The following is a 19,874-nucleotide window of genomic DNA, read 5'->3' on the forward strand; positions in this document are numbered from 1 at the left end:
TTTTGTATTTTTGAGCCAAAGCTCAGGAGGCTGCTATAAAGTTTTTTTTTAGTACAAAGGTATCAAAACTCAGGTAACATATGCCCTGAGTCCGGTTTTTTGATTGTAGGAAAGAGATGTTGTGGCATGACAAATATTTTATACTTTTTTTATGTTGAGATTTTCTTTAGTAAGGCTGGGTTAACATCTGGAATAGTTGAACTCAGCCTAGATCTCGACGCAACTGATGACAACATGTACTCTATCATACTCATGTTTAAAGGATTTCATTGATTTCCATATAAACCTTCAACATACTTTGAAAAACTATTTTGTTTTTACTGACATTTGACACAACCTTTTTGTTTCACAACTCAAACGCGGAACTTTTGAAAAGGATCTCGGCTTCAGTTAAAAGGTTAAACAGTATAGGTGGGAAAAATCTGAAAATCCTAATTGTTAGGGCTATACTTTCAGAGATCATTTCTAAAGTCTTTGAAGGGAGAAATGTGGCTGAAAGAGTCCAAGCTCACTATCCACAATGATGAGATTTAGAGCTTTCTTCTGAGCATGAAAGTGGTTGACAACATTGCAGTTTTGCAATGGTTGTCTGCTTTTGATGACTGTGTTCTTCTTTTTTTCAAAAGAAGTAATAGAAGAATGTTCTTTCAGAGTGGTGAGTGTAGTATGTAACACCAAGTTATGTTAAATTAAAGTGTTAAACCATGCATTTCAATTCTCTACAGTGTTACTTGCTTTATCTTCTTTTTTAATCTACAGTTAACCATATAATAAACTTAAGAAAGTTTTGTATTTTTGAGCTAAAGCTCACGAGGCTGCTATAAAGTTTTTTTTAGTACAAAGGTATCAAAACTCAGGTAACATATGCCCTGAGTCCGGTTTTTTGATTGTAGGAAAGAGATGTTGTGGCATGACAAATATTTGATACTTTTTTTATGTTGAGATATTCTTTAGTAAGGCTGGGTTAACATCTGGAATAGTTGAACTCAGCCTAGATCTCGACGCAACTGATGACAACATGTACTCTATCATACTCATGTTTGAAGGATTTCCATATAAACCTTCAACATACTTTGAAAAACTATTTTGTTTTTACTGACATTTGACACAACCTTTTTGTTTCACAACTCAAACTCGGAACTTTTGAAAAGGATCTCGGCTTCAGTTAAAAGGTTAAACAGTATAGGTGGGAAAAATCTGAAAATCCTAATTGTTAGGGCTATACTTTCAGAGATCATTTCTAAAGTCTTTGAAGGGAGAAATGTGGCTGAAAGAGTCCAAGCTCACTATCCACAATGATGAGATTTAGAGCTTTCTTCTGAGCATGAAAGCGGTTGACAACATTGCAGTTTTGCAATGGTTGTCTGCTTTTGATGACTGTGTTCTTCTTTTTTTCAAAAGAAGTAATAGAAGAAAGTTCTTTCAGAGTGGTGAGTGTAGTATGTAACACCAAGTTATGTTAAATTAAAGTGTTAAACCATGCATTTCAAATCTCTACAGTGTTACTTGCTTTATCTTCTTTTTTAATCTACAGTTAACCATATAATAAACTTAAGAAAGTTTTGTATTTTTGAGCTAAAGCTCACGAGGCTGCTATAAATTTTTTTAGTACAAAAGTATCAAAACTCAGGTAACATATGCCCTGAGTCCGGTTTTATGATTGTAGGAAAGAGATGTTGTGGCATGACAAATATTTTATACTTTTTTTATGTTGAGATTTTCTTTAGTAAGGCTGGGTTAACATCTGGAATAGTTGAACTCAGCCTAGATCTCGACGCAATTGATGACAACATGTACTCTATCATACTCATATTTGAAGGATTTCCATATAAACCTTCAACATACTTTGAAAAACTATTTTGTTTTTACTGACATTTGACACAACCTTTTTGTTTCACAACTCAAACTCGGAACTTTTGAAAATGATCTCAGCTTCAGTTAAAAGGTTAAACCGTATAGGTGTGAAAAATCTGAAAATCCTAATTGTTAGGGCTATACTTTCAGGGATCATTTCTAAAATCTTTGAAGGGAGAAATGTGGCTGAAAGAGTCCAAGCTCACTATCCACAATGATGAGATTTAGAGCTTTCTTCTGAGCATGAAAGCGGTTGACAACATTGCAGTTTTACAATGGTTGGCTGCTTTTGATGACTGTGTTCTTCTTATTTTCAAAAGAAGTAATAGAAGAAAGTTCTTTCAGAGTGGTGAGTGTAGTATGTAACACCAAGTTATGTTAAATTAAAGTGTTAAACCATGCATTTCAATTCTCTACAGTGTTACTTGCTTTATCTTCTTTAATAATCTACAGTTAACCATATAATAAACTTAAGAAAGTTTTGTATTTTTGAGCCAAAGCTCACGAGGCTGCTATAAAGTTTTTTTTATTACAAAAGTATCAAAACTCAGGTAACATATGCCCTGAGTCCGGTTTTTTGATTGTAGGAAAGAGATGTTGTGGCATGACAAATATTTTATACTTTTTTTATGTTGAGATTTTCTTTAGTAAGGCTGGGTTAACATCTGGAATAGTTGAACTCAGCCTAGATCTCGACGCAACTGATGACAACATGTACTCTATCATACTCATGTTTAAAGGATTTCATTGATTTCCATATAAACCTTCAACATACTTTGAAAAACTATTTTGCTTTTACTGACATTTGACACAACCTTTTTGTTTCACAACTCAAACTCGGAACTTTTGAAAATGATCTCAGCTTCAGTTAAAAGGTTAAACCGTATAGGTGGGAAAAATCTGAAAATCCTAATTGTTGGGGCTATACTTTCAGGGATCATTTCTAAAGTCTTTGAAGGGAGAAATGTGGCTGAAAGAGTCCAAGCTCACTATCCACAATGATGAGATTTAGAGCTTTCTTCTGAGCATGAAAGCGGTTGACTACATTGCAGTTTTGCAATGGTTGTCTGCTTTTGATGACTGTGTTCTTCTTTTTTTCAAAAGAAGTAATAGAAGAAAGTTCTTTCAGAGTGGTGAGTGTAGTATGTAACACCAAGTTATGTTAAATTAAAGTGTTAAACCATGTGTTTCAATTCTCTACTGTGTTACTTGCTCTATCTTCTTTTTTTAATCTACAGTTAACCATATAATAAACTTAAGAAAGTTTTGTATTTTTGAACCAAAGCTCACGAGGCTGCTATAAAGTTTTTTTTATTACAAAAGTATCAAAACTCAGGTAACATATGCCCTGAGTCCGGTTTTTTGATTGTAGGAAAGAGATGTTGTGGCATGACAAATATTTTATACTTTTTTTAAGTTGAGATTTTCTTTAGTAAGGCTGGGTTAACATCTGGAATAGTTGAACTCAGCCTAGATCTCGACGCAACTGATGACAACATGTACTCTATCATACTCATGTTTAAAGGATTTCATTGATTTCCATATAAACCTTCAACATACTTTGAAAAACTATTTTGTTTTTACTGACATTTGACACAACCTTTTTGTTTCACAACTCAAACTCGGAACTTTTGAAAATGATCTCAGCTTCAGTTAAAAGGTTAAACCGTATAGGTGGGAAAAATCTGAAAATCCTAATTGTTAGGGCTATACTTTCAGGGATCATTTCTAAAGTCTTTGAAGGGAGAAATGTGGCTGAAAGAGTCCAAGCTCACTATCCACAATGAAGAGATTTAGAGCTTTCTTCTGAGCATGAAAGCGGTTGACAACATTGCAGTTTTACAATGGTTGGCTGCTTTTGATGACTGTGTTCTTCTTTTTTTCAAAAGAAGTAATAGAAGAAAGTTCTTTCAGAGTGGTGAGTGTAGTATGTAACACCAAGTTATGTTAAATTAAAGTGTTAAACCATGCATTTCAATTCTCTACAGTGTTACTTGCTTTATCTTCTTTTTTAATCTACAGTTAACCATATAATAAACTCAAGAAAGTTTTGTATTTTCGAGCCAAAGCTCACGAGGCTGCTATAAAGTTTTTTTTATTACAAAAGTATCAAAACTCAGGTAACATATGCCCTGAGTCCGGTTTTAAGATTGTAGGCAAGAGATGTTGTGGCATGACAAATATTTTATACTTATTTATGTTGAGATTTTCTTTAGTAAGGCTGGGTTAACATCTGGAATAGTTGAACTCAGCCTAGATCTCGACGCAACTGATGACAACATGTACTCTATCATACTCATGTTTAAAGGATTTCCATATAAACCTTCACATACTTTGAAAAACTATTTTGTTTTTACTGACATTTGACACAACCTTTTTGTTTCACAACTCAAACTCGGAACTTTTGAAAATTATCTCAGCTTCAGTTAAAAGGTTAAACCGTATAGGTGGGAAAAATCTGAAAATCCTAATTGTTAGGGCTATACTTTCAGGGATCATTTCTAAAGTCTTTGAAGGGAGAAATGTGGCTGAAAGAGACCAAGCTCATCATCCACAATGATGAGATTTAGAGCTTTCTTCTGAGCATGAAAGCGGTTGACAACATTGCAGTTTAGCAATGGTTGTCTGCTTTTGATGACTGTGTTCTTCTTTTTTTCAAAAGAAATAATAGAAGAAAGTTCTTTCAGATTGGTGAGTGTAGTATGTAACACCAAGTTATGTTAAATTAAAGTGTTAAACCATGTGTTTCAATTCTCTACTGTGTTACTTGCTCTATCTTCTTTTTTTAATCTACAGTTAACCTTATAATAAACTTAAGAAAGTTTTGTATTTTTGAGCCAAAGCTCAGGAGGCTGCTATAAAGTTTTTTTTAGTACAAAGGTATCAAAACTCAGGTAACATATGCCCTGAGTCCGGTTTTTTGATTGTAGGAAAGAGATGTTGTGGCATGACAAATATTTTATACTTTTTTTATGTTGAGATATTCTTTAGTAAGGCTGGGTTAACATCTGGAATAGTTGAACTCAGCCTAGATCTCGACGCAACTGATGACAACATGTACTCTATCATACTCATGTTTGAAGGATTTCCATATAAACCTTCAACATACTTTGAAAAACTATTTTGTTTTTACTGACATTTGACACAACCTTTTTGTTTCACAACTCAAACTCGGAACTTTTGAAAAGGATCTCGGCTTCAGTTAAAAGGTTAAACCGTATAGGTGGGAAAAATCTGAAAATCCTAATTGTTAGGGCTATACTTTCAGCGATCATTTCTAAAGTCTTTGAAGGGAGAAATGTGGCTGAAAGAGTCCAAGCTCACTATCCACAATGATGAGATTTAGAGCTTTTTTCTGAGCATGAAAGCGGTTGACAACATTGCAGTTTTGCAATGGTTGTCTGCTTTTGATGACTGTGTTCTTCTTTATTTCAAAAGAAGTAATAGAAGAAAGTTCTTTCAGAGTGGTGAGTGTAGTATGTAACACCAAGTTATGTTAAATTAAAGTGTTAAACCATGCATTTCAATTCTCTACAGTGTTACTTGCTTTATCTTCTTTTTTAATCTACAGTTAACCATATAATAAACTTAAGAAAGTTTTGTATTTTTGAGCTAAAGCTCACGAGGCTGCTATAAATTTTTTTAGTACAAAAGTATCAAAACTCAGGTAACATATGCCCTGAGTCCGGTTTTATGATTGTAGGAAAGAGATGTTGTGGCATGACAAATATTTTATACTTTTTTTATGTTGAGATTTTCTTTAGTAAGGCTGGGTTAACATCTGGAATAGTTGAACTCAGCCTAGATCTCGACGCAACTGATGACAACATGTACTCTATCATACTCATGTTTGAAGGATTTCCATATAAACCTTCAACATACTTTGAAAAACTATTTTGTTTTTACTGACATTTGACACAACCTTTTTGTTTCACAACTCAAACTCGGAACTTTTGAAAATGATCTCAGCTTCAGTTAAAAGGTTAAACCGTATAGGTGTGAAAAATCTGAAAATCCTAATTGTTAGGGCTATACTTTCAGGGATCATTTCTAAAGTCTTTGAAGGGAGAAATGTGGCTGAAAGAGTCCAAGCTCACTATCCACAATGATGAGATTTAGAGCTTTCTTCTGAGCATGAAAGCGTTTGACAACATTGAATTTTTGCAATGGTTGTCTGCTTTTGATGACTGTGTTCTTCTTTTTTTCAAAAGAAGTAATAGAAGAAAGTTCTTTCAGAGTGGTGAGTGTAGTATGTAACACCAAGTTATGTTAAATTAAAGTGTTAAACCATGTGTTTCAATTCTCTACTGTGTTACTTGCTCTATCTTCTTTTTTTAATCTACAGTTAACCATATAATAAACTTAAGAAAGTTTTGTATTTTTGAACCAAAGCTCACGAGGCTGCTATAAAGTTTTTTTTATTACAAAAGTATCAAAACTCAGGTAACATATGCCCTGAGTCCGGTTTTTTGATTGTAGGAAAGAGATGTTGTGGCATGACAAATATTTTATACTTTTTTTATGTTGAGATATTCTTTAGTAAGGCTGGGTTAACATCTGGAATAGTTGAACTCAGCCTAGATCTCGACGCAACTGATGACAACATGTACTCTATCATACTCATGTTTAAAGGATTTCATTGATTTCCATATAAACCTTCAACATACTTTGAAAAACTATTTTGTTTTTACTGACATTTGACACAACCTTTTTGTTTCACAACTCAAACTCGGAACTTTTGAAAAGGATCTCGGCTTCAGTTAAAAGGTTAAACCGTATAGGTGGGAAAAATCTGAAAATCCTAATTGTTAGGGCTATACTTTCAGAGATCATTTCAAAAGTCTTTGAAGGGAGAAATGTGGCTGAAAGAGTCCAAGCTCACTATCCACAATGATGAGATTTAGAGCTTTCTTCTGAGCATGAAAGCGGTTGACTACATTGCAGTTTTGCAATGGTTGTCTGCTTTTGATGACTGTGTTCTTCTTTTTTTCAAAAGAAGTAATAGAAGAAAGTTCTTTCAGAGTGGTGAGTGTAGTATGTAACACCAAGTTATGTTAAATTAAAGTGTTAAACCATGTGTTTCAATTCTCTACTGTGTTACTTGCTCTATCTTCTTTTTTTAATCTACAGTTAACCATATAATAAACTTAAGAAAGTTTTGTATTTTTGAGCCAAAGCTTAGGAGGCTGCTATAAAGTTTTTTTTAGTATAAAGGTATCAAAACTCAGGTAACATATGCCCTGAGTCCGGTTTTATGATTGTAGGAAAGAGATGTTGTGGCATGACAAATATTTTATACTTTTTTTATGTTGAGATTTTCTTTAGTAAGGCTGGGTTAACATCTGGAATAGTTGAACTCAGCCTAGATCTCGACGCAACTGATGACAACATGGACTCTATCATACTCATGTTTAAAGGATTTCCATATAAACCTTCAACATACTTTGAAAAACTATTTTGTTTTTACTGACATTTGACACAACCTTTTTGTTTCACAACTCAAACTCGGAACTTTAGAAAATGCTCTCAGCTTCAGTTAAAAGGTTAAACCGTATAGGTGGGAAAAATCTGAAAATCCTAATTGTTAGGGCTATACTTTCAGGGATCATTTCTAAAGTCTTTGAAGGAAGAAATGTGGCTGAAAGAGTCCAAGCTCACTATCCACAATGATGAGATTTAGAGCTTTCTTCTGAGCATGAAAGCGGTTGACAACATTGCAGTTTTGCAATGGTTGTCTGCTTTTGATGACTGTGTTCTTCTTATTTTCAAAAGAAGTAATAGAAGAAAGTTCTTTCAGAGTGGTGAGTGTAGTATGTAACACCAAGTTATGTTAAATTAAAGTGTTAAACCATGCTTTTCAATTCTCTACAGTGTTACTTGCTTTATCTTCTTTTTTAATCTACAGTTAACCATATAATAAACTTAAGAAAGTTTTGTATTTTTGAGCCAAAGCTCAGGAGGCTGCTATAAAGTTTTTTTTTAGTACAAAGGTATCAAAACTCAGGTAACATATGCCCTGAGTCCGGATTTTTGATTGTAGGAAAGAGATGTTGTGGCATGACAAATATTTTATACTTTTTTTATGTTGAGATTTTCTTTAGTAAGGCTGCGTTAACATCTGGAATAGTTGAACTCAGCCTAGATCTCGACGCAACTGATGACAACATGTACTCTATCATACTCATGTTTAAAGGATTTCATTGATTTCCATATAAACCTTCAACATACTTTGAAAAACTATTTTGTTTTTACTGACATTTGACACAACCTTTTTGTTTCACAACTCAAACTCGGAACTTTAGAAAATGTTCTCAGCTTCAGTAAAAAGGTTAAACCGTATAGGTGGGAAAAATCTGAAAATCCTAATTGTTAGGGCTATACTTTCAGGGATCATTTCTAAAGTCTTTGAAGGGAGAAATGTGGCTGAAAGAGTCCAAGCTCACTATCCACAATGATGAGATTTAGAGCTTTCTTCTGAGCATGAAAGCGGTTGACAACATTGCAGTTTTACAATGGTTGGCTGCTTTTGATGACTGTGTTCTTCTTTTTTTCAAAAGAAGTAATAGAAGAAAGTTCTTTCAGAGTGGTGAGTATAGTATGTAACACCAAGTTATGTTAAATTAAAGTGTTAAACCATGCATTTCAATTCTCTACAGTGTTACTTGCTTTATCTTCTTTTTTAATCTACAGTTAACCATATAATAAACTTAAGAAAGTTTTGTATTTTTGAGCTAAAGCTCACGAGGCTGCTATAAATTTTTTTAGTACAAAAGTATCAAAACTCAGGTAACATATGCCCTGAGTCCGGTTTTATGATTGTAGGAAAGAGATGTTGTGGCATGACAAATATTTTATACTTTTTTTATGTTGAGATTTTCTTTAGTAAGGCTGGGTTAACATCTGGAATAGTTGAACTCAGCCTAGATCTCGACGCAACTGATGACAACATGTACTCTATCATACTCATGTTTAAAGGATTTCATTGATTTCCATATAAACCTTCAACATAATTTGAAAAACTATTTTGTTTTTACTGACATTTGACACAACCTTTTTGTTTCACAACTCAAACTCGGAACTTTTGAAAAGGATCTCGGCTTCAGTTAAAAGGTTAAACCGTATAGGTGGGAAAAATCTGAAAATCCTAATTGTTAGGGCTATACTTTCAGAAATCATTTCTAAAGTCTTTGAAGGGAGAAATGTGGCAGAAAGAGTCCAAGCTCACTATCAACAATGATGAGATTTAGAGCTTTCTTCTGAGCATGAAAGCGGTTGACAACATTGCAGTTTTGCAATGGTTGTCTGCTTTTGATGACTGTGTTCTTCTTTTTTTCAAAAGAAGTAATAGAAGAAAGTTATTTCAGAGTGGTGAGTGTAGTATGTAACACCAAGTTATGTTAAATTAAAGTGTTAAACCATACTTTTCAATTCTTTACAGTGTTACTTGCTTTATCTTCTTTTTAATCTACAGTTAACCATATAATAAACTTAAGAAAGTTTTGTATTTTTGAGCCAAAGCTCAGGAGGCTGCTATAAAGTTTTTTTTATTACAAAAGTATTAAAACTCAGGTAACATATGCCCTGAGTCCGGTTTTTTGATTGTAGGAAAGAGATGTTGTGGCATGACAAATATTTTATACTTTTTTTATGTTGAGATTTTCTTTAGTAAGGCTGGGTTAACATCTGGAATAGTTGAACTCAGCCTAGATCTCGACGCAACTGATGACAACATGTACTCTATCATACTCATGTTTAAAGGATTTCATTGATTTCCATATAAACCTTCAACATACTTTGAAAAACTATTTTGTTTTTACTGACATTTGACACAACCTTTTTGTTTCACAACTCCAACTCGGAACTTTTGAAAATGATCTCAGCTTCAGTTAAGAGGTTAACCGTATAGGTGGGAAAAATCTGAAAATCCTAATTGTTAGGGCTATACTTTCAGGGATCATTTCTAAAGTCTTTGAAGGGAGAAATGTGGCTGAAAGAGTCCAAGCTCACTATCCACAATGATGAGATTTAGAGCTTTCTTCTGAGCATGAAAGCGGTTGACAACATTGCAGTTTTGCAATGGTTGTCTGCTTTTGATGACTGTGTTCTTCTTTTTTTCAAAAGAAGTAATAGAAGAAAGTTCTTTCAGAGTGGTGAGTATAGTATGTAACACCAAGTTATGTTAAATTAAAGTGTTAAACCATGCATTTCAATTCTCTACAGTGTTACTTGCTTTATCTTCTTTTTTAATCTACAGTTAACCATATAATAAACTTAAGAAAGTTTTGTATTTTTGAGCTAAAGCTCACGAGGCTGCTATAAATTTTTTTAGTACAAAAGTATCAAAACTCAGGTAACATATGCCCTGAGTCCGGTTTTATGATTGTAGGAAAGAGATGTTGTGGCATGACAAATATTTTATACTTTTTTTATGTTGAGATTTTCTTTAGTAAGGCTGGGTTAACATCTGGAATAGTTGAACTCAGCCTAGATCTCGACGCAACTGATGACAACATGTACTCTATCATACTCATGTTTAAAGGATTTCATTGATTTCCATATAAACCTTCAACATACTTTGAAAAACTATTTTGTTTTTACTGACATTTGACACAACCTTTTTGTTTCACAACTCAAACTCGGAACTTTAGAAAATGTTCTCAGCTTCAGTTAAAAGGTTAAACCGTATAGGTGGGTAAAATCTGAAAATCCTAATTGTTAGGGCTATACTTTCAGGGATCATTTCTAATGTCTTTGAAGGGAGAAATGTGGCTGAAAGAGTCCAAGCTCACTATCCACAATGATGAGATTTAGAGCTTTCTTCTGAGCATGAAAGCGGTTGACAACATTGCAGTTTTACAATGGTTGGCTGCTTTTGATGACTGTGTTCTTCTTTTTTTCAAAAGAAGTAATAGAAGAAAGTTCTTTCAGAGTGGTGAGTGTAGTATGTAACACCAAGTTATGTTAAATTAAAGTGTTAAACCATGCATTTCAATTCTCTACAGTGTTACTTGCTCTATCTTCTTTTTTAATCTACAGTTAACCATATAATAAACTTAAGAAAGTTTTGTATTTTTGAGCCAAAGCTCAGGAGGCTGCTATAAAGTTTTTTTTAGTACAAAAGTATCAAAACTCAGGTAACATATGCCCTGAATCCGGTTTTTTGATTGTAGGAAAGAGATGTTGTGGCATGACAAATATTTTATACTTTTTTATGTTGAGATTTTCTTTAGTAAGGCTGGGTTAACATCTGGAATAGTTGAACTCAGCCTAGATCTCGACGCAACTGATGACAACATGTACTCTATCATACTCATGTTTAAAGGATTTCATTGATTTCCATATAAACCTTCAACATACTTTGAAAAACTATTTTGTTTTTACTGACATTTGACACAACCTTTTTGTTTCACAACTCAAACTCGGAACTTTTGAAAAGGATCTCGGCTTCAGTTAAAAGGTTAAACCGTATAGGTGGGAAAAATCTGAAAATCCTAATTGTTAGGGCTATACTTTCAGAGATCATTTCAAAAGTCTTTGAAGGGAGAAATGTGGCTGAAAGAGTCCAAGCTCACTATCCACAATAATGAGATTTAGAGCTTTCTTCTGAGCATGAAAGTGGTTGACTACATTGCAGTTTTGCAATGGTTGTCTGCTTTTGATGACTGTGTTCTTCTTTTTTTCAAAAGAAGTAATAGAAGAAAGTTCTTTCAGAGTGGTGAGTGTAGTATGTAACACCAAGTTATGTTAAATTAAAGTGTTAAACCATGCTTTTCAATTCTCTACAGTGTTACTTGCTTTATCTTCTTTTTTAATCTACAGTTAACCATATAATAAACTTAAGAAAGTTTTGTATTTTTGAGCTAAAGCTCACGAGGCTGCTATAAATTTTTTTTGTACAAAAGTATCAAAACTCAGGTAACATATGCCCTGAGTCCGGTTTTATGATTGTAGGAAAGAGATGTTGTGGCATGACAAATATTTTATACTTTTTTTATGTTGAGATTTTCTTTAGTAAGGCTGGGTTAACATCTGGAATAGTTGAAGTCAGCCTAGATCTCGACGCAACTGATGACAACATGTACTCTATCATACTCATGTTTAAAGGATTTCATTGATTTCCATATAAACCTTCAACATACTTTGAAAAACTATTTTGTTTTTACTGACATTTGACACAACCTTTTTGTTTCACAACTCAAACTCGGAACTTTTGAAAATTATCTCAGCTTCAGTTAAAAGGTTAAACCGTATAGGTGGGAAAAATCTGAAAATCCTAATTGTTAGGGCTATACTTTCAGGGATCATTTCTAAAGTCTTTGAAGGGAGAAATGTGGCTGAAAGAGACCAAGCTCACCATCCACAATGATGAGATTTAGAGCTTTCTTCTGAGCATGAAAGCGGTTGACAACATTGCAGTTTAGCAATGGTTGTCTGCTTTTGATTACTGTGTTCTTCTTTTTTTTCAAAAGAAATAATAGAAGAAAGTTCTTTCAGAGTGGTGAGTGTAGTATGTGACACCAAGTTATGTTAAATTAAAGTGTTAAACCATGTGTTTCAATTCTCTACTGTGTTACTTGCTCTATCTTCTTTTTTTAATCTAGTTAACCATATAATAAACTTAAGAAAGTTTTGTATTTTTGAGCCAAAGCTCAGGAGGCTGCTATAAAGTTTTTTTTAGTACAAAGGTATCAAAACTCAGGTAACATATGCCCTGAGTCCGGTTTTTTGATTGTAGGAAAGAGATGTTGTGGCATGACAAATATTTTATACTTTTTTTATGTTGAGATATTCTTTAGTAAGGCTGGGTTAACATCTGGAATAGTTGAACTCAGCCTAGATCTCGACGCAACTGATGACAACATGTACTCTATCATACTCATGTTTGAAGGATTTCCATATAAACCTTCAACATACTTTGAAAAACTATTTTGTTTTTACTGACATTTGACACAACCTTTTTGTTTCACAACTCAAACTCGGAACTTTAGAAAATGCTCTCAGCTTCAGTTAAAAGGTTAAACCGTATAGGTGGGAAAAATCTGAAAATCCTAATTGTTAGGGCTATACTTTCAGGGATCATTTCTAAAGTCTTTGAAGGGAGAAATGTGGCTGAAAGAGTCCAAGCTCACTATGCACAATGATGAGATTTAGAGCTTTCTTCTGAGCATGAAAGCGGTTGACAACATTGCAGTTTTGCAATGGTTGTCTGCTTTTGATGACTGTGTTCTTCTTTTTTTCAAAAGAAGTAATAGAAGAAAGTTCTTTCAGAGTGGTGAGTGTAGTATGTAACACCAAGTTATGTTAAATTAAAGTGTTAAACCATGCATTTCAATTCTCTACAGTGTTACTTGCTCTATCTTCTTTTTTAATCTACAGTTAACCATATAATAAACTTAAGAAAGTTTTGTATTTTTGAGCCAAAGCTCAGGAGGCTGCTATAAAGTTTTTTTTAGTACAAAAGTATCAAAACTCAGGTAACATATGCCCTGAATCCGGTTTTTTGATTGTAGGAAAGAGATGTTGTGGCATGACAAATATTTTATACTTTTTTATGTTGAGATTTTCTTTAGTAAGGCTGGGTTAACATCTGGAATAGTTGAACTCAGCCTAGATCTCGAGGCAACTGATGACAACATGTACTCTATCATACTCATGTTTAAAGGATTTCATTGATTTCCATATAAACCTTCAACATACTTTGAAAAACTATTTTGTTTTTACTGACATTTGACACAACCTTTTTGTTTCACAACTCAAACTCGGAACTTTTGAAAAGGATCTCGGCTTCAGTTAAAAGGTTAAACCGTATAGGTGGGAAAAATCTGAAAATCCTAATTGTTAGGGCTATACTTTCAGAGATCATTTCAAAAGTCTTTGAAGGGAGAAATGTGGCTGAAAGAGTCCAAGCTCACTATCCACAATGATGAGATTTAGAGCTTTCTTCTGAGCATGAAAGCGGTTGACTACATTGCAGTTTTGCAATGGTTGTCTGCTTTTGATGACTGTGTTCTTCCTTTTTTCAAAAGAAGTAATAGAAGAAAGTTCTTTCAGAGTGGTGAGTGTAGTATGTAACACCAAGTTATGTTAAATTAAAGTGTTAAACCATGCTTTTCAATTCTCTACAGTGTTACTTGCTTTATCTTCTTTTTTAATCTACAGTTAACCATATAATAAACTTAAGAAAGTTTTGTATTTTTGAGCTAAAGCTCACGAGGCTGCTATAAAATTTTTTTTGTACAAAAGTATCAAAACTCAGGTAACATATGCCCTGAGTCCGGTTTTATGATTGTAGGAAAGAGATGTTGTGGCATGACAAATATTTTATACTTTTTTTATGTTGAGATTTTCTTTAGTAAGGCTGGGTTAACATCTGGAATAGTTGAAGTCAGCCTAGATCTCGACGCAACTGATGACAACATGTACTCTATCATACTCATGTTTAAAGGATTTCATTGATTTCCATATAAACCTTCAACATACTTTGAAAAACTATTTTGTTTTTACTGACATTTGACACAACCTTTTTGTTTCACAACTCAAACTCGGAACTTTTGAAAATTATCTCAGCTTCAGTTAAAAGGTTAAACCGTATAGGTGGGAAAAATCTGAAAATCCTAATTGTTAGGGCTATACTTTCAGGGATCATTTCTAAAGTCTTTGAAGGGAGAAATGTGGCTGAAAGAGACCAAGCTCACCATCCACAATGATGAGATTTAGAGCTTTCTTCTGAGCATGAAAGCGGTTGACAACATTGCAGTTTAGCAATGGTTGTCTGCTTTTGATGACTGTGTTCTTCTTTTTTTCAAAAGAAATAATAGAAGAAAGTTCTTTCAGAGTGGTGAGTGTAGTATGTAACACCAAGTTATGTTAAATTAAAGTGTTAAACCATGTGTTTCAATTCTCTACTGTGTTACTTGCTCTATCTTCTTTTTTTAATCTAGTTAACCATATAATAAACTTAAGAAAGTTTTGTATTTTTGAGCCAAAGCTCAGGAGGCTGCTATAAAGTTTTTTTTTAGTACAAAGGTATCAAAACTCAGGTAACATATGCCCTGAGTCCGGTTTTTTGATTGTAGGAAAGAGATGTTGTGGCATGACAAATATTTTATACTTTTTTTATGTTGAGATTTTCTTTAGTAAGGCTGGGTTAACATCTGGAATAGTTGAACTCAGCCTAGATCTCGACGCAACTGATGACAACATGTACTCTATCATACTCATGTTTAAAGGATTTCCATATAAACCTTCACATACTTTGAAAAACTATTTTGTTTTTACTGACATTTGACACAACCTTTTTGTTTCACAACTCAAACTCGGAACTTTAGAAAATGCTCTCAGCTTCAGTTAAAAGGTTAAACCGTATAGGTGGGAAAAATCTGAAAATCCTAATTGTTAGGGCTATACTTTCAGAGATCATTTCTAAAGTCTTTGAAGGGAGAAATGTGGCTGAAAGAGTCCAAGCTCACTATCCACAATGATGAGATTTAGAGCTTTCTTCTGAGCATGAAAGCGGTTGACAACATTGCAGTTTTGCAATGGTTGTCTGCTTTTGATGACTGTGTTCTTCTTTTTTTCAAAAGAAGTAATAGAAGAAAGTTCTTTCAGAGTGGTGAGTGTAGTATGTAACACCAAGTTATGTTAAATTAAAGTGTTAAACCATGCTTTTCAATTCTCTACAGTGTTACTTGCTTTATCTTCTTTTTTAATCTACAGTTAACCATATAATAAACTTAAGAAAGTTTTGTATTTTTGAGCCAAAGCTCAGGAGGCTGCTATAAAGTTTTTTTTTAGTACAAAGGTATCAAAACTCAGGTAACATATGCCCTGAGTCCGGTTTTTTGATTGTAGGAAAGAGATGTTGTGGCATGACAAATATTTTATACTTTTTTTATGTTGAGATTTTCTTTAGTAAGGCTGGGTTAACATCTGGAATAGTTGAACTCAGCCTAGATCTCGACGCAACTGATGACAACATGTACTCTATCATACTCATGTTTAAAGGATTTCATTGATTTCCATATAAACCTTCAACATACTTTGAAAAACTATTTTGTTTTTACTGACATTTGACACAACCTTTTTGTTTCACAACTCAAACTCGGAACTTTTGAAAAGGATCTCGGCTTCAGTTAAAAGGTTAAACAGTATAGGTGGGAAAAATCTGAAAATCCTAATTGTTAGGGCTATACTTTCAGAGATCATTTCTAAAGTCTTTGAAGGGAGAAATGTGGCTGAAAGAGTCCAAGCTCACTATCCACAATGATGAGATTTAGAGCTTTCTTCTGAGCATGAAAGTGGTTGACAACATTGCAGTTTTGCAATGGTTGTCTGCTTTTGATGACTGTGTTCTTCTTTTTTTCAAAAGAAGTAATAGAAGAATGTTCTTTCAGAGTGGTGAGTGTAGTATGTAACACCAAGTTATGTTAAATTAAAGTGTTAAACCATGCATTTCAATTCTCTACAGTGTTACTTGCTTTATCTTCTTTTTTAATCTACAGTTAACCATATAATAAACTTAAGAAAGTTTTGTATTTTTGAGCTAAAGCTCACGAGGCTGCTATAAAGTTTTTTTTAGTACAAAGGTATCAAAACTCAGGTAACATATGCCCTGAGTCCGGTTTTTTGATTGTAGGAAAGAGATGTTGTGGCATGACAAATATTTGATACTTTTTTTATGTTGAGATATTCTTTAGTAAGGCTGGGTTAACATCTGGAATAGTTGAACTCAGCCTAGATCTCGACGCAACTGATGACAACATGTACTCTATCATACTCATGTTTGAAGGATTTCCATATAAACCTTCAACATACTTTGAAAAACTATTTTGTTTTTACTGACATTTGACACAACCTTTTTGTTTCACAACTCAAACTCGGAACTTTTGAAAAGGATCTCGGCTTCAGTTAAAAGGTTAAACAGTATAGGTGGGAAAAATCTGAAAATCCTAATTGTTAGGGCTATACTTTCAGAGATCATTTCTAAAGTCTTTGAAGGGAGAAATGTGGCTGAAAGAGTCCAAGCTCACTATCCACAATGATGAGATTTAGAGCTTTCTTCTGAGCATGAAAGCGGTTGACAACATTGCAGTTTTGCAATGGTTGTCTGCTTTTGATGACTGTGTTCTTCTTTTTTTCAAAAGAAGTAATAGAAGAAAGTTCTTTCAGAGTGGTGAGTGTAGTATGTAACACCAAGTTATGTTAAATTAAAGTGTTAAACCATGCATTTCAAATCTCTACAGTGTTACTTGCTTTATCTTCTTTTTTAATCTACAGTTAACCATATAATAAACTTAAGAAAGTTTTGTATTTTTGAGCTAAAGCTCACGAGGCTGCTATAAATTTTTTTAGTACAAAAGTATCAAAACTCAGGTAACATATGCCCTGAGTCCGGTTTTATGATTGTAGGAAAGAGATGTTGTGGCATGACAAATATTTTATACTTTTTTTATGTTGAGATTTTCTTTAGTAAGGCTGGGTTAACATCTGGAATAGTTGAACTCAGCCTAGATCTCGACGCAATTGATGACAACATGTACTCTATCATACTCATATTTGAAGGATTTCCATATAAACCTTCAACATACTTTGAAAAACTATTTTGTTTTTACTGACATTTGACACAACCTTTTTGTTTCACAACTCAAACTCGGAACTTTTGAAAATGATCTCAGCTTCAGTTAAAAGGTTAAACCGTATAGGTGTGAAAAATCTGAAAATCCTAATTGTTAGGGCTATACTTTCAGGGATCATTTCTAAAATCTTTGAAGGGAGAAATGTGGCTGAAAGAGTCCAAGCTCACTATCCACAATGATGAGATTTAGAGCTTTCTTCTGAGCATGAAAGCGGTTGACAACATTGCAGTTTTACAATGGTTGGCTGCTTTTGATGACTGTGTTCTTCTTATTTTCAAAAGAAGTAATAGAAGAAAGTTCTTTCAGAGTGGTGAGTGTAGTATGTAACACCAAGTTATGTTAAATTAAAGTGTTAAACCATGCATTTCAATTCTCTACAGTGTTACTTGCTTTATCTTCTTTAATAATCTACAGTTAACCATATAATAAACTTAAGAAAGTTTTGTATTTTTGAGCCAAAGCTCACGAGGCTGCTATAAAGTTTTTTTTATTACAAAAGTATCAAAACTCAGGTAACATATGCCCTGAGTCCGGTTTTTTGATTGTAGGAAAGAGATGTTGTGGCATGACAAATATTTTATACTTTTTTTATGTTGAGATTTTCTTTAGTAAGGCTGGGTTAACATCTGGAATAGTTGAACTCAGCCTAGATCTCGACGCAACTGATGACAACATGTACTCTATCATACTCATGTTTAAAGGATTTCATTGATTTCCATATAAACCTTCAACATACTTTGAAAAACTATTTTGCTTTTACTGACATTTGACACAACCTTTTTGTTTCACAACTCAAACTCGGAACTTTTGAAAATGATCTCAGCTTCAGTTAAAAGGTTAAACCGTATAGGTGGGAAAAATCTGAAAATCCTAATTGTTAGGGCTATACTTTCAGGGATCATTTCTAAAGTCTTTGAAGGGAGAAATGTGGCTGAAAGAGTCCAAGCTCACTATCCACAATGATGAGATTTAGAGCTTTCTTCTGAGCATGAAAGTGGTTGACTACATTGCAGTTTTGCAATGGTTGTCTGCTTTTGATGACTGTGTTCTTCTTTTTTTCAAAAGAAGTAATAGAAGAAAGTTCTTTCAGAGTGGTGAGTGTAGTATGTAACACCAAGTTATGTTAAATTAAAGTGTTAAACCATGTGTTTCAATTCTCTACTGTGTTACTTGCTCTATCTTCTTTTTTTAATCTACAGTTAACCATATAATAAACTTAAGAAAGTTTTGTATTTTTGAACCAAAGCTCACGAGGCTGCTATAAAGTTTTTTTTATTACAAAAGTATCAAAACTCAGGTAACATATGCCCTGAGTCCGGTTTTTTGATTGTAGGAAAGAGATGTTGTGGCATGACAAATATTTTATACTTTTTTTAAGTTGAGATTTTCTTTAGTAAGGCTGGGTTAACATCTGGAATAGTTGAACTCAGCCTAGATCTCGACGCAACTGATGACAACATGTACTCTATCATACTCATGTTTAAAGGATTTCATTGATTTCCATATAAACCTTCAACATACTTTGAAAAACTATTTTGTTTTTACTGACATTTGACACAACCTTTTTGTTTCACAACTCAAACTCGGAACTTTTGAAAATGATCTCAGCTTCAGTTAAAAGGTTAAACCGTATAGGTGGGAAAAATCTGAAAATCCTAATTGTTAGGGCTATACTTTCAGGGATCATTTCTAAAGTCTTTGAAGGGAGAAATGTGGCTGAAAGAGTCCAAGCTCACTATCCACAATGAAGAGATTTAGAGCTTTCTTCTGAGCATGAAAGCGGTTGACAACATTGCAGTTTTACAATGGTTGGCTGCTTTTGATGACTGTGTTCTTCTTTTTTTCAAAAGAAGTAATAGAAGAAAGTTCTTTCAGAGTGGTGAGTGTAGTATGTAACACCAAGTTATGTTAAATTAAAGTGTTAAACCATGCATTTCAATTCTCTACAGTGTTACTTGCTTTATCTTCTTTTTTAATCTACAGTTAACCATATAATAAACTCAAGAAAGTTTTGTATTTTCGAGCCAAAGCTCACGAGGCTGCTATAAAGTTTTTTTTATTACAAAAGTATCAAAACTCAGGTAACATATGCCCTGAGTCCGGTTTTAAGATTGTAGGCAAGAGATGTTGTGGCATGACAAATATTTTATACTTATTTATGTTGAGATTTTCTTTAGTAAGGCTGGGTTAACATCTGGAATAGTTGAACTCAGCCTAGATCTCGACGCAACTGATGACAACATGTACTCTATCATACTCATGTTTGAAGGATTTCCATATAAACCTTCAACATACTTTGAAAAACTATTTTGTTTTTACTGACATTTGACACAACCTTTTTGTTTCACAACTCAAACTCGGAACTTTTGAAAAGGATCTCGGCTT

At 33.5% G+C, this 19,874-nt stretch overlaps 25 non-coding genes across 25 annotated transcripts; all 25 read left to right on the forward strand.

The window, feature by feature from the left end:
- Positions 1 to 440: 440 nt before the first annotated feature.
- On the forward strand, positions 441 to 657 carry LOC130358965 (small nucleolar RNA U3). The gene has a single exon (XR_008889750.1). It is a non-coding gene; the product is annotated as a small nucleolar RNA U3 (small nucleolar RNA).
- A 558-nt stretch (positions 658 to 1,215) lies between these two features.
- LOC130360178 (small nucleolar RNA U3) lies at positions 1,216 to 1,432 on the forward strand. Its single transcript, XR_008890650.1, has one exon. It is a non-coding gene; the product is annotated as a small nucleolar RNA U3 (small nucleolar RNA).
- A 556-nt stretch (positions 1,433 to 1,988) lies between these two features.
- On the forward strand, positions 1,989 to 2,205 carry LOC130359338 (small nucleolar RNA U3). The gene has a single exon (XR_008890084.1). It is a non-coding gene; the product is annotated as a small nucleolar RNA U3 (small nucleolar RNA).
- Positions 2,206 to 2,772: 567 nt separating this feature from the next.
- Positions 2,773 to 2,989, forward strand: LOC130358911 (small nucleolar RNA U3). The gene has a single exon (XR_008889703.1). It is a non-coding gene; the product is annotated as a small nucleolar RNA U3 (small nucleolar RNA).
- A 568-nt stretch (positions 2,990 to 3,557) lies between these two features.
- On the forward strand, positions 3,558 to 3,774 carry LOC130359111 (small nucleolar RNA U3). The gene has a single exon (XR_008889880.1). It is a non-coding gene; the product is annotated as a small nucleolar RNA U3 (small nucleolar RNA).
- A 556-nt stretch (positions 3,775 to 4,330) lies between these two features.
- LOC130359245 (small nucleolar RNA U3) lies at positions 4,331 to 4,547 on the forward strand. The gene has a single exon (XR_008889999.1). It is a non-coding gene; the product is annotated as a small nucleolar RNA U3 (small nucleolar RNA).
- A 559-nt stretch (positions 4,548 to 5,106) lies between these two features.
- Positions 5,107 to 5,323, forward strand: LOC130359197 (small nucleolar RNA U3). Its single transcript, XR_008889958.1, has one exon. It is a non-coding gene; the product is annotated as a small nucleolar RNA U3 (small nucleolar RNA).
- A 556-nt stretch (positions 5,324 to 5,879) lies between these two features.
- LOC130359147 (small nucleolar RNA U3) lies at positions 5,880 to 6,096 on the forward strand. Its single transcript, XR_008889913.1, has one exon. It is a non-coding gene; the product is annotated as a small nucleolar RNA U3 (small nucleolar RNA).
- A 568-nt stretch (positions 6,097 to 6,664) lies between these two features.
- LOC130359260 (small nucleolar RNA U3) lies at positions 6,665 to 6,881 on the forward strand. The gene has a single exon (XR_008890013.1). It is a non-coding gene; the product is annotated as a small nucleolar RNA U3 (small nucleolar RNA).
- Positions 6,882 to 7,440: 559 nt separating this feature from the next.
- Positions 7,441 to 7,657, forward strand: LOC130358936 (small nucleolar RNA U3). Its single transcript, XR_008889725.1, has one exon. It is a non-coding gene; the product is annotated as a small nucleolar RNA U3 (small nucleolar RNA).
- Positions 7,658 to 8,225: 568 nt separating this feature from the next.
- LOC130359048 (small nucleolar RNA U3) lies at positions 8,226 to 8,442 on the forward strand. Its single transcript, XR_008889824.1, has one exon. It is a non-coding gene; the product is annotated as a small nucleolar RNA U3 (small nucleolar RNA).
- Positions 8,443 to 9,007: 565 nt separating this feature from the next.
- On the forward strand, positions 9,008 to 9,224 carry LOC130359335 (small nucleolar RNA U3). The gene has a single exon (XR_008890081.1). It is a non-coding gene; the product is annotated as a small nucleolar RNA U3 (small nucleolar RNA).
- Positions 9,225 to 9,789: 565 nt separating this feature from the next.
- Positions 9,790 to 10,006, forward strand: LOC130360097 (small nucleolar RNA U3). The gene has a single exon (XR_008890577.1). It is a non-coding gene; the product is annotated as a small nucleolar RNA U3 (small nucleolar RNA).
- Positions 10,007 to 10,571: 565 nt separating this feature from the next.
- On the forward strand, positions 10,572 to 10,788 carry LOC130359299 (small nucleolar RNA U3). Its single transcript, XR_008890049.1, has one exon. It is a non-coding gene; the product is annotated as a small nucleolar RNA U3 (small nucleolar RNA).
- A 566-nt stretch (positions 10,789 to 11,354) lies between these two features.
- Positions 11,355 to 11,571, forward strand: LOC130359316 (small nucleolar RNA U3). Its single transcript, XR_008890064.1, has one exon. It is a non-coding gene; the product is annotated as a small nucleolar RNA U3 (small nucleolar RNA).
- Positions 11,572 to 12,136: 565 nt separating this feature from the next.
- Positions 12,137 to 12,354, forward strand: LOC130359211 (small nucleolar RNA U3). The gene has a single exon (XR_008889970.1). It is a non-coding gene; the product is annotated as a small nucleolar RNA U3 (small nucleolar RNA).
- A 557-nt stretch (positions 12,355 to 12,911) lies between these two features.
- On the forward strand, positions 12,912 to 13,128 carry LOC130359185 (small nucleolar RNA U3). Its single transcript, XR_008889947.1, has one exon. It is a non-coding gene; the product is annotated as a small nucleolar RNA U3 (small nucleolar RNA).
- Positions 13,129 to 13,694: 566 nt separating this feature from the next.
- LOC130359313 (small nucleolar RNA U3) lies at positions 13,695 to 13,911 on the forward strand. The gene has a single exon (XR_008890061.1). It is a non-coding gene; the product is annotated as a small nucleolar RNA U3 (small nucleolar RNA).
- Positions 13,912 to 14,477: 566 nt separating this feature from the next.
- On the forward strand, positions 14,478 to 14,694 carry LOC130358959 (small nucleolar RNA U3). Its single transcript, XR_008889745.1, has one exon. It is a non-coding gene; the product is annotated as a small nucleolar RNA U3 (small nucleolar RNA).
- Positions 14,695 to 15,251: 557 nt separating this feature from the next.
- On the forward strand, positions 15,252 to 15,468 carry LOC130360179 (small nucleolar RNA U3). The gene has a single exon (XR_008890651.1). It is a non-coding gene; the product is annotated as a small nucleolar RNA U3 (small nucleolar RNA).
- Positions 15,469 to 16,036: 568 nt separating this feature from the next.
- Positions 16,037 to 16,253, forward strand: LOC130358966 (small nucleolar RNA U3). Its single transcript, XR_008889751.1, has one exon. It is a non-coding gene; the product is annotated as a small nucleolar RNA U3 (small nucleolar RNA).
- Positions 16,254 to 16,811: 558 nt separating this feature from the next.
- LOC130360180 (small nucleolar RNA U3) lies at positions 16,812 to 17,028 on the forward strand. Its single transcript, XR_008890652.1, has one exon. It is a non-coding gene; the product is annotated as a small nucleolar RNA U3 (small nucleolar RNA).
- A 556-nt stretch (positions 17,029 to 17,584) lies between these two features.
- On the forward strand, positions 17,585 to 17,801 carry LOC130359339 (small nucleolar RNA U3). The gene has a single exon (XR_008890085.1). It is a non-coding gene; the product is annotated as a small nucleolar RNA U3 (small nucleolar RNA).
- A 567-nt stretch (positions 17,802 to 18,368) lies between these two features.
- Positions 18,369 to 18,585, forward strand: LOC130360149 (small nucleolar RNA U3). The gene has a single exon (XR_008890624.1). It is a non-coding gene; the product is annotated as a small nucleolar RNA U3 (small nucleolar RNA).
- A 568-nt stretch (positions 18,586 to 19,153) lies between these two features.
- On the forward strand, positions 19,154 to 19,370 carry LOC130359112 (small nucleolar RNA U3). The gene has a single exon (XR_008889881.1). It is a non-coding gene; the product is annotated as a small nucleolar RNA U3 (small nucleolar RNA).
- Positions 19,371 to 19,874: the final 504 nt, after the last annotated feature.

The sequence above is a fragment of the Hyla sarda genome, chromosome 2, assembly GCF_029499605.1.
Source record: "Hyla sarda isolate aHylSar1 chromosome 2, aHylSar1.hap1, whole genome shotgun sequence".
Classification (NCBI taxonomy): domain Eukaryota; kingdom Metazoa; phylum Chordata; class Amphibia; order Anura; family Hylidae; genus Hyla; species Hyla sarda.